This window comes from Pinus tabuliformis, chromosome 2_2, assembly GCF_031772625.1.
Source record: "Pinus tabuliformis cultivar Carrire ecotype Pingquan chromosome 2_2, CPIR1, whole genome shotgun sequence".
In the NCBI taxonomy this organism is placed as follows: domain Eukaryota; kingdom Viridiplantae; phylum Streptophyta; class Pinopsida; order Pinales; family Pinaceae; genus Pinus; species Pinus tabuliformis.
This window is the reverse complement of record NC_142300.1, coordinates 1110515505-1110525011: the sequence shown is the minus strand read 5'-3', so window position 1 is coordinate 1110525011 and position 9507 is coordinate 1110515505. Positions and strand designations below refer to the sequence as shown.

Below are 9507 nucleotides of genomic sequence, written 5' to 3'. Positions count from 1 at the left end.
GAACCAAATCAGTTTGTATGGTATCAATGGCTTTGTTCTCGTAAACAATTTATCACTTGGGCAATTTTTACGGAAGAATTGATAGCACATTATGAGGATACAAAAAGCAACACTTTTTTTAGCCAATTGATAAGTCTCAAACAAAAGGGTTCAATAATGGAGCACATTGAGGAGTTCCAAAAATTGAACATAAGGGTAAAAGATATTCCAGAGGAGCATAGGATTGATGTGTTCATAGGGTCTTTAAAGGATAATATCCAACATGATGTGCGCCTTTGGGAACCTGATTCATTAGAGAAGGCATTCAGGTTAGCAAGAAAAATGGAAAGCAAAATTATGGCAACTAGGAAGCATACCATTCACAACTATAAAGATGGAAGTGTTGTTGCCCGTAGTCTTCCACAACCTACAAGGTTGACACCACAACAATTGGAAGAAAAAAGAGCAAAAGGGCTTTGTTACAATTGTGATAGCAAATACACAAAAGGTCATAAGTGTGCTGAGAAGAAATTATTCTACATAGATTGTGAAGAGGAAGAAGAAAAGGAGCAAGAAAGGTCAAAAGAAGAGGATATATTCCAGGAACAAAGCCTAGATGAAGAACAAATAAATCCGACCATATCTTGTAATGCATTGGCGGGAATTACCACTCCTCAAACCATCAAGATAGAAGGACAAATCAAGAAGAAAAAGGTAATAGTGTTGATTGATTCAGGAAGCACCCACAATTTTATTCATTGTAGGGTAGCAAAAGAATTGAATTGCTTCCTATATCCAGCACCAGAGTGTCAAGTGATGATTGCAAATGGAGGAACAATAAATTGTTCTGGAAAGTGCCATAATATCAAGCTATCCATGGGAGAATATGTATTGACTAGCCCAATGCTTTCCATTCCAATGGGAGGTGCTGATGTTGTACTAGGAGTCCAATGGCTACAATCCTTGGGTACAATAGCTTTTAATTTTCAAGAACTTTTCATGAAATTTTCTGTGGAAGGAAAGGAAGTTGAATTAAGGGGTATTGCAGGGAAACCAGGAAAGATAATCAGCTCTAATGGCATGACAAAGCTTCTAAAAAAGGAGCAAAGAGGTGTAATTGCACAATTATGTTCGCTAGATGTTTCCACATTGGAATCATCTATTTCTCCAGATCTCCAAAAAGTCCTGGACAATCATTCCAAGGTATTTGAGACTCCCAAAGGTCTCCCACCTATGCGTGATCATGATCATGCTATTCATCTGATTCCAGGAAGTGTTCCTCCAAACATCAGGCCGTACAGATATCCCTATGTCCAAAAAAGTGAAATTGAACGTATGGTTGCAGAAATGCTAGAGGCTGGTATAATTCAACCGAGTCAAAGTTCTTTCTCAGCTCCAGTAGTATTGGTGCACAAGAAGGATGGATCATGGCGCATGTGTCCAGATTATAGGGAGCTCAACAAGCTCACTATTAAAGATAAGTTCCCCATTCCTGTCATTGATGAATTACTGGATGAATTGCATGGATCAATTTACTTCACCAAGTTGGATCTTCGTTCGGGATATCATCAAATCAGAATGAAGATTGAAGACATTCCGAAAACGGCATTTAGAACTCATGAGGGTCATTATGAATTTTTGGTCATGCCTTTTGGCCTTACCAATGCACCTTCAACATTTCAAGGTTTGATGAATTCAATTTTCAAACCATTCCTTAGAAAATTTGTGTTAGTATTTTTTGATGATATACTAATCTACAGCAAGTCTTGGAAGGATCATGTTGAACATGTTGACAAGGTGCTACAACTATTGGAGGAGAAACAATTATATGCAAAAAGATCCAAATGTTTCTTTGGAGTCCAGGAGGTGGAATATTTGGGTCATATTGTATCTCATGAAGGAGTTAAGGTAGACCCTAGCAAAATTAAAGCCATTAAGGAATGGAAAATCCCCACATCCATAAAGCATTTGCGAGGATTTCTTGGGTTGACAGGGTATTATCGCAAGTTTGTTAAGAATTATGGGAGAATAGCAGCACCTCTAACAACATTATTGAAGAAAGATGCATTTTCATGGACTCCGAAAGCAACAAAGGCCTTTGAACATCTTAAAGAGGCAATGTGCCAAGCACCGGTCTTAGCTACACCGGACTTCACAAAAACCTTTATTGTGGAATGTGATGCTTCAGGAAATGGAATTGGTGTTGTTCTAATGCAAGATGAAAGACCCATTGCTTTTGAAAGTCGTCCAATCAAGGGAAAGTTTTTAAGAAAAGCTATTTATGAGAAGGAAATGTTGGCAATACTCCATGCACTTAAGAAATGGCGACCCTACCTAATGGGAAGACACTTCAAGGTAAAAACGGATCATGATAGCCTTAAATACTTTTTAGAACAAAGATTATCCTCTGAAGAGCAACAAAAGTGGGTCACAAAGATGTTGGGTTATGACTTTGAAATCATCTACAAAAAAGGGAAGCAAAATGTGGTGGCAGATGCACTCTCAAGAAGGATGAGGATGTGGAAGCATTGTTGTGCGCCATTTCTATCATCCAACCAGATTGGATAAATGAAGCAAGGGAGGAATGGAAGAATGACGAAGAAGTGTGGGCACTTATTCGAAAGCTACAACAAGATTCCAGTACGTCTGATACATTTAGCTGGAAAAATGATTCGTTATGGTACAAAGATCGCTTATACCTCTGTAAGAATTCCCAGCTAAAACAAAAGATTCTTATGGAATTGCACACTTCTCCCTTAGGAGGGCACTCAGGATTTTTAAAAACTTACCACAGGGTTAAGAAGGAATTTTTTTGGGATGGCCTTAAATCAGATATTCAAAAGTTTGTGGCAGAATGTTTGGTTTGCCAACAAAATAAAGTTGAAACAATTAAGACACCGGGTCTATTACAACCTTTATCCATTCCAAGCCAACGTTGGGAGGAGGTATCAATGGATTTTATCACAGGTTTACCCAAGTCTGAGGGAAAGAGTGTCATCATGGTGGTAGTTGACAGACTTACCAAGTATGCACACTTTTGTGCATTATCACATCCATTTAAAGCCAGTACAGTTTCTACTGCATTTATGGAAACAATTCAAAAGCTACATGGAAACCCAAAGATTATTGTAAGTGACAGAGATCCCATTTTCACTGGAAATTTTTGGACAGAATTATTTTTTTGTCTTGGTACTCAGTTAGCTCATAGCTCATCTTATCATCCTCAATCTGATGGGCAAACTGAGATAGTAAACAAATGTTTGGAAGGATATCTTCGTTGCTTTGTATCTGATAAACAGACACAATGGGTCAAATGGTTGCCTCTGGCTGAATGGTGGTATAACACTTCCTTTCATACAGCAACAAAAATGACCCCATTTATGGCACTTTATGGGTATCAACCACCATCCATCACATCATATTTAAGAGAAAATTCTAAGGTTTAGGCAGTGGAACATCACATCGAACATCAACAACAAGTCCTCCAACTCTTAAAGGATAACCTTGTGTTGGCACAGAATAGAATGAAACAACAGGCAGATATACCCTTTATATGTAAGGCAAGTATGCCGGAAAATAACCATAATAGGTGATAGTTTAGAAGAGGTTATAGCAGAATGTCACCTTGGTTTAAAAGCAATTATAATCTTGTGATGTATAAGCTAAGACCTAGGTGCAGAATTTTGGATATGATATAAAATTCTCACCACTATTAAAAAATATATAATTATATATTTTTTAAAAATTTTTAATTTTTTAATTAAATAGGTAATGAAAAATTCTAAATTAAAAAAATTATTTTAATTTATAATTATGACTTTTCTTTTAATTAATTACTATTTTATATTTTAATTTTAATAAATTTTAAACCATAAGTCAATTGATACCGTAACTATGTTGTACTATTGAGCCAGAGACTGTGGGGATTCTTATTAAAACTATACTGGGCTGACCATGCATTTTAAAATGAAAAAAATACTATGTATGAATATTTGTATGTTAATAAACATTATCATCATTGTTTTATACATTCTATTAATGACTTACAACATTATTTTCATGTGCCATAATGAGAAATTCTGGACCTTCTGTGAGCCATACAACACTATTAAGTTTGAATGTTATGCCAACAATACAACAATATTAGGTTGTCTCAGCTTTGCAGGTCATCTTCTAATTCCTCTTCAATATACTTTTTAATATATAATAGAATGTTCAGCATTATGTATTTTGCGATCTAAGGCTTCAGGAAGTTACTAATATAATTACTTTGTCGCTATTAGGTTTCTGACCGAGATTAATGCAAAATTGCTAAGTCAGAGTAAGCGGGGAAGTTTGTCTCCTCAACAGAAAGAAGCGCTTGCCTTCAAGGCCTACGCTGATTTGGTGGTGGAAGACATGCGATTCATAAAACTAAGCTACCTGCATTCACAAATCGAATCCTTCTTTCATGTAATGGACGAAACTTTCCAGAAGCTCAAGGATGACATCTCACTGGAAATTCAGAACGGCACCTTTGGCCACGATTCCTCCCATTTCCTGCGTTCGTTACAAGATCAGGTCTTCTTCACGATGATGATGCTTCAATTTTATTTCATATGGAGGATGACATACAGAACCAATTCGTTTCAGGGCACCCAAATCAGAAATTACTCCATGACTTCTATGTTTATATAACACGGCGGCTCCATAACATCAAACAAGTTACAATGCCTTCGCTCCTGGATAATGCATTTCAATGGGATCCGCAACGCAACACTGCTCTTACATATGGTGCTTTTGCGAGTACACTGTATGCAGATGGAACAACAAAAGTTGATAACGCATGTATCACCAGAATTTTCTGGGATTTTTGGAGTCTCGATACGAGCAATGAGAGCTGATTCTCCAGGTACTGTTTCTAATAACAGAACTTAGAACTGGGCTTTACGGTATAATTGCAGTAGTTCCTGCGTAATTGCTAAGGTTTGGTTTTGGTGTAGTTTCAGGCACTCTACTTTTTGGGTAATGGTGGTGGGAGGCTGAATCAAATGGTGACAAGGTTTAAGGTTTCCTTTTTTCTTCCTCATAGTTACAATCTAAACGTTGGTGGCTTGTTTTCCGATGGTGGACGCAATTCAATTCTGCGGCGTTCAGAGGCTTGATGGATCTCTTTGGTGTCTTCGTGTTCATGGAGTTAGGGCATTTTGGTTGGGGAATGGGCATTTTGTTATGAAATATAGGACTTGCGTGTGCACTCGGGTAGCATTCTCTTCTTTCAAGATTAATTGGACTTTATGTTATCGGTATAGTTCAACCTTTGGTCAATTGTGAGGCATGTTTGGTATAAAGTATCAATTAGGTAAAAATTATTGTTTGAATATATATATATATATATGATATTTTAAATTATATATAATAATAATAATATCTATTTTTAAGGTCACAGCAAAGTCAGATATCAAATTGGTGTATGAAACTTTTTCGTTTATGGGACAAGGGACCCACCTCCACTCAGTGATTTGACTACTAAGTCTACGAAAGCATACATACTCTACCCCTGGTTTTGAACCTGTGACCTCTTAAAAGGAAACACATGCTCTTAATCATTAGGCCCATATATATATATATATATATATATATATATATATATATAATTTGTGAAGAGAATATAACTATTGTTATAATTTATTAACTTTATATCATAATATTTTATTTGTAAAATTGTGTTTAAAGATATTTATTTTTAAAATGATTTAGAGTTTGAGTGGGCTTAATAGTTTAGAGTATGTGTTTTTTTTAAGAAGTATTAGGTTAAGTGGGAGAGGGGTCCCCTATGTATCTATATTTTTTTAGATTTTAATAATCAAATAGCTACTCAGAAGTGGGTTCCTTGTCCTAAAAATGTCTCATAAACCAATTTGGTATCTAACTTAACCTTAAAATTATATTATTTTTATTACTAAAAAAATATGCTATTAATCATATTTTTTTTAAATATATTAGCAAATTAAAACACCAAACTAAAAAAACACAAATATAAAAACATAACTACTACTTATAACTTCAAAAATAAAATTATTATTTAAAACATATTATAACGGGCATATGCACCATTCACTTAAGCATAAGAAATATTTCTTAAAATTACAACAAGTACTTATATTAATTTTAAAATAATATTTTTTATTTTAAAATAATATATTTTTTTAATTAGATATCAATTTTGTATTTGAGATAATTTTTAAATTGAATTATTATTATTAAAATATAAATTTTAATAATATTTTTTTAAAATATATTACTAAATTAAAAATATATAAATATATATATTAAAAATAATTTATTAAAATATAAATTTTAATAATAATTTTAAAAATATATTACCAAATTAAAAATATATATACAAATATAAGATCATGACTAATTAGAAACTTTAAAAAATATATTTACATGCACACAATTCATTTATACATATGGTAATATTTCTTAAAATCAACAAATCCACTCATTAAATTCAAAATAATATTTTTTCAAAATTATGTTTAATATTAATTTTAAAAAAAAATCATATCATTAATATAACATTTTATAATGAATAATTATTAACCGTATATAATATAAAATATATTTTGATTCATGAAGTTTGCATTCATCAAAGATTTAGATAATTGTTTTTTAAGCAATTGTTTAACCATGTTTACTTTTTTAATAAAAAGGGAAGAAATCATGTTTAATTTATTTACTTTTAATGAAAGGGAAGATATAATAGTTCATTATTTTGCTCTTCACTCTTTACTAATGTTGTTTTTGGTTCATGTGATGTTTTACTTTTTGAATTTTAATTTTATATTGTAAGTATATCATGTTTTAGTCTTTTTTTCTAATTAAATGATCTAATTATTAGTCCCTGCCTGGACTATAGCGATCGATCGATCGTTGACTTCTTATTAATTCACTTTAACCAATTTTTATCCAATGTTTCTATTTGGAGGTCTTATTGCCGGCCTTGCCTACCCAGTGAGTGTAAGTTATTTTATCCTAAGTGTTTTAAAACAAAGGCCGATCAAGTTATTTTATGCAAAGTAATAAGGTTCAGGAAATTATTTTATACAAACGTCGGGCAATAACACGAATTTTGCATGACAGTAGCCACTTGTCTTCAGTTGGCCACTTGTCTTTAGTTCATCTTCAATTCTAAATGCTATATGGCAGCGTGCCCTTTTGTAGATTTAACACCGGCTATTCCAAGCACAAGACAAAGCTCAAGCACAAGACGAAGTTCAGGTTTGAAACCTGTTGTTCCAATTCTGCGCTGGTTGTTCCAATTCTGCGAACTACATCAACATGTTGTTCCAATTCTGCGCTGGTTGCTCCAATTCTGTGAACGACATCAGACAAAGTTCAGGACATCAAGAAGGGAAAAATAGCTGGGTAAGTTTATGCTTTATTATTTAATACTAACTATACATTTTTTCTCTCTAAATTATATCAACTATACATTTTGTCCCTAAATTTCTGAATATTTCTGTTTGTCCAAAAATCACGGTATAACACCGGCTATTCCAAGCACAGGACAAAGTTCAGGTTTGAAGCCTGTTGTTCCAATTCTGCGAACTACATCAACCTGTTGTTCCAATTCTGCGCTGGTTGTTCCAATTCTGTGAACGACATCAGACAAAGTTCAGGACATCAAGAAGGGAAAAACAGGTGGGTAAGTTTATGCTTTATTATTTAATATTAACTATACATTTTTTCTCCCTAAATTATATCAACTGTACTTTTTGTCCCTAAATTTTTGAATATTTCTGTTTACATTTCTGAATTTGTCTCTGAATTTGTCTGTGCATTAGTGGTGAACAAGCAAATTGAAAGCACATTTCGAATTTCTGCTATAGTGGTTTGACTATGCCAAGAATATTTGCACTGGACCTGATTGCACTCACTACACTCAGGTTGTATGGAGGACCACGGCCAAAGTTGGATGCGCCAAGATTATATGCAACTCAGGTGATACTTTCATAACGTGCAATTATTATCCACCAGGGAACTACGTAGCAGCCAGGCCATACTGAAATGAAATGAAATTAAAGGAATCCTGTAAATATATAAGATATGAACACCAAACCTTCAACGCTACTATCGCGATTTCTCTCAATATTCATTCATTCTCTGTTCATGTACGTACAAGTACTGTGAAACATTTCATATTATCTCAATATAAATATTCTTTGATAAGTAAATTTCACAGTATTTGCACGTATTTATTTCTTATTCTTTAGAAGTCCTGGCTTTTTACACCGTTGCCATTAATACAATTTCTGATATTTCAATTCATACCGGCTTAAAATTGGAATTGGGTATTTATTCTAATACAATTTTTCTGATATTTCAATTCATATCGGCTTAAAATTGGAATTCATACCTCAATTTATCGTACCCAAGTATTGCAGATGAAAATCGATTTCCAGGACCCAAATTATGTGAGCAATATTTTTATATTGCCACAGAAAGAATAAATCTCATCTGGAGTTTTATTTGCACAACTATGTTCTACAGCAGAGGCTGAGTCTCCAACAACTACGTTCTACAGATGAGAGCATTTATGTCTTGGTTGCAGAACAGCAGGGGCCGAGTCTCCAACAGTTGAGATCATTTATGTCTTGGTTGCAGAACAACAGAGGTCGAGTCTCCCAACAGTTGAGAGCATTTATGTCTTGGTTATGCAAAATTGCTGCCTAAAATTATGGAATTTAAACTGCAGTGTTTCCTTAACTTATGGAAACCAACTGCAGTAGTTTCTTTAAGTTAAGGAAATCAACTGCAGCTAATAAATTTATTGTTAGGAGCTACTGAAGTGGTCCATTACTCCCATTTGGAGTTCTCTGCCTTGATCTGTGGGACATCTGACACATAGCTATCCGAAGCTTGATGGAAGCTTAGCTATAAATTCATCTGTTTGGTCCCCAAGCTTGCATCTCAATCCCCTTCAGTTTTACACCATCTAGCTGAGGTAGCAGAGCTTGGAAGTGCCTTCAGATTTTCTGCATTCTTTTTCCTTTTGCTTGGGCAGCCGGAGCGTGGTTTTTCAGAAGGAAATTGCATCAAGAGTTTCACCAATGGCTGGAGGTAATTCGTATCCCTGGACATTAAGTTTCAACGATTCTTTTCAGTTCTTTCCGCATGCAGAATCATTGTTGAAACTGTAGAATATCTAACATTTGGTATCGGAGCAGAAATTTTACCTCTGTCTTGGTGTGAGATTTACTTATAAATAATGGCTTCCAAGAATACCCTGTTTTTTGCTTCACACTTTTCGGTTCGTCATTTCGTTTCTCGATCGAAATTTCGATAGGGCTTGCTATATTTTCAGTTTCTCGATTTTATTAGTGGCGGCCATTAGTGTATTGGGTTATGCATGGTATTCGTGAGGTTTTAGATGCGAGTGGTGTTATTTTTGGTTTATTTTCTGAGAGCAATTTCAGCTTATCAGCTTGCCATCACCGAAGCCGTTACCTACATTGCATGACATGAATGGCCGCCTCTAAC

General features: G+C 34.3%; 1 long non-coding RNA gene across 1 annotated transcript; it reads left to right on the top strand.

Annotated features, from left to right (window-relative positions):
* Nucleotides 1–7269: 7269 nt before the first annotated feature.
* LOC149197293 (uncharacterized) lies at nt 7270–8011 on the top strand. Its single transcript, XR_016254176.1, has 2 exons — nt 7270–7668; nt 7914–8011. It is a non-coding gene; the product is annotated as an uncharacterized LOC149197293 (long non-coding RNA).
* The last annotated feature ends 1496 nt before the right edge of the window (nt 8012–9507 follow it).